At 46.0% G+C, this 2873-nt stretch overlaps 1 long non-coding RNA gene across 1 annotated transcript; it reads left to right on the forward strand.

Annotated features, from left to right (window-relative positions):
* Positions 1 to 2236: 2236 nt before the first annotated feature.
* Positions 2237 to 2513, forward strand: LOC105996171. The gene is made up of 2 exons (XR_001175596.1): positions 2237 to 2299; positions 2405 to 2513. It is a non-coding gene; the product is annotated as an uncharacterized LOC105996171 (long non-coding RNA).
* The last annotated feature ends 360 nt before the right edge of the window (positions 2514 to 2873 follow it).

Here is a 2873-nt window from a genome sequence, read left to right on the forward strand (position 1 = left end):
TCTACTTCTGGTTTTCTGGTGGTTAATTGGAGATAGGGTCTCATGGACTTTTCTGTCTGGGCTATGATCCTCAGATTGTAAGCCTCCGGACTAGCTAGGATTACAGGTGTGAGCCATCCTGGGTATTTTTTTTTTTCTTTACGAAGGTTGGAACTTATGGCCTTTTACTTGTTCAGCTTGGTTTATTTAGCTGGTATTCTACAACTTGAACCATGCCTCAAAACAGGATTTTGATGGCTATTTTTGAAGACTGAGACTTGTGGACTTTTCTGCCCAGGCTGGAATCAAATTTTGATTCTCTGGGTCTCAGCCTCTTGAATAGGTAGGATTACAGGTGTGAGCCACTGGTGGAGTTATTTTTCTCCTTTTTAAAAGTATTTTGTTTCCCTGTATCTTCTCTGGATTGACATTTATTTTCTTTATCTATGAGAGATTCAAAGAATATCTCTATGGGGAAGATCTATCTGTAATTTTCAATTTGATTCATCAAGCTTCTGACCTCCTGAGGTTGAGACAACTTGTTGCAAAGAGATCTTGGACTTCTTTACTTTCTTCCTTTCCACAGAGGTTATCCAATCTCTATGTCTATCTCTTCCTAAATGTGGTCACCAGTTAATCAGTGGTTTAGAAGTCTACAGTAACTTCCTGTTTCCTATCAAATCAAATCTTCTCTCTTTGGATCTGACTTTGGAGACTCTATAATAATTTGTTTTCAACCCACATAATTTTTACTTCCCATGTTTCAAGTGCCTGAGGTAGGACAGATAAGATGAGGCAACAGGAAATTGGAAATAATTTAAAATATTTCCAATTCAGGAAAGATTAAAAAAAAACAGGAAAGAAAACTGAAAAATCACTGGGGAGCAGCAAGTATTTCTTCCCTCCTCCTCCTTTCTTTTAGATGAAGCAACAGAAACCTGAGGGGAAAAAAGACTCTGTTGAATGTGTTCTTTGAACCAGAGGGGAATGTTTTAAATATTACACTCATTGTTTCCATGTTTTAAGCAATAATAAGACTCATCTGAGGCTCCATTTCTCCATGTTTTCCATAATAAACCCACCTTAAGTTCATTGTCTGTGCGCTTGCAAATTTAACAAAGTGATTATGTGTTATTAGGTGCTTTGAGTAGTTCTATCTGTAAAGGGTCAAACTGTGTAGTGGGGAGGGGCAGTGAGACCACTCAGTCCGCAGTGAAAATGTAAAAGATTTTATTGAGGGAAAAGTGCTGGCGCCCCAGGACAGCACCTGGAGATGGGATCCCAGGAACAGCCCCAGGGCCAGCCCATATGGGCTTTTAAACATTTGGGGCTAGGGCAGGGAAAGGAGGAGGCTGGGTATTGGTTTTAGCCAATGATTGTTACAAGAAATGCACACCTTAAGTTTAAATTTCCCTGCCAAGGTTTTGCTGTCAGGAAGCAGAAGAATAGAACAAAGGGTGGTGATGGTCCCCTGGGTTAGGGCTCCCATTGCTCATAAAACAGCAGAAGCAGTTACAGAGTTACAGGGTTATGGAGTTACAGAGTTACAATTACAGTTACTAGCTCAAGTGATGAGTTACCAGGGAAGTCTTATCCACAGGACACTTACATTTATATCTTAAAAATCATTCATTATCCATTTTACACAATCCAAGTCAAATATCATATTCCATCTTTACTTCCTCCACCAAATCAGCTGGAATCCCCCAACCAAATGATACGATACCAAATGACAAGAACCAGCATTTTGAGCCTCTGTTCCCATTTTCTGCATGTGAGGAAATGTTCCCATTTCCTCCATAGTGAGGAAATTTGGACCCTTGATATGTTGTAGCACTAACTCCCATTGTCCTTTTATGTTTGGATTATGATATCCAACACGGTAGTCATTCTCCAAGTGTGCCCATATAAACTTTAACTAAAGCTAACCAGAATTTTTACTTATTTTTTAATGCTGGTACTGAAGTTTGAACTCAAAAGTCCTCGGTGAAGTAAGAAAAAGAACTGTCGCTGCGTTGGGGCAAGAGAAAGTTAGGGGAGAGTCATACACATTCTGGGCAAATTTGGACCCAACGCTTGAGAGAGAGAAAGTTTGTGCCAAGTTCCACCAGTAATAAAGTTGGAACCGATCTTATTGCGCATGCGCTGACTGACAACCTCAGTCACTTTCCCACTTCCCCCCCCTCTGGGCGGGGGCCGGAAGTGCAGCCGCTTCCGCCTGGCGCCGCGGACGGGAGGGGCGCGCGGAGATGACGTACAAATACCGGAAGCCGCTCCCCTGTGTGGCTGAGGATCGGGAGAGCAGCGGCCTCGGGTCCAGGTCTGTGTACGAGGCGGGGCGGGTCGGGGAGGGAGGGGGCTTCTGGGTGCTCGCGCCTCTGCTGACCCGCCGCGCCCGGGTCTGTTTGTCTTTCTCTCCCTGCAGGCGCCATGGCTGCGGAGCGGACCCGGCCGCTGCAAGGCTCTGGCGGCCCGAGCGCGCCTAATCGGTGTGAGCCCGGCGCAAGGTCCCGGGCCCCGGGGCGCTCGCTCAGGTCAGTGCCGCGTGGAACACGACTCCGGGAGATGGGGACCCGGGAGCGACGAACGCGGTCAGGGATCCGGGGTTTTTGGTAGAGAGAGCACAGTAGGGGTTCCGAGTTCCCGCCTCCCGGTGCCTTGGTTTCCTCCGATGCGAAACGAGTTTCACAGTGACGTCCCAGGGCCACCGGGAGTTTGAAAGATGAAGCGTGCAGACGGACAAGGCATTGTAGCGATATCAGGGACTGCGCCGTAATTGGAATGTTATGAAGACAGGTTTGTATGTTGGGTGCTGCTTGGAAAACAACCACAAAAAGCACAAGGAACCACGTTTGTCCTTAAGTAATTAACGGGAACTGGCAGCTGTTGTAGGT

Source organism: Dipodomys ordii, unplaced genomic scaffold (genome assembly GCF_000151885.1).
Source record: "Dipodomys ordii isolate 6190 unplaced genomic scaffold, Dord_2.0 Scaffold127, whole genome shotgun sequence".
Taxonomy (NCBI): domain Eukaryota; kingdom Metazoa; phylum Chordata; class Mammalia; order Rodentia; family Heteromyidae; genus Dipodomys; species Dipodomys ordii.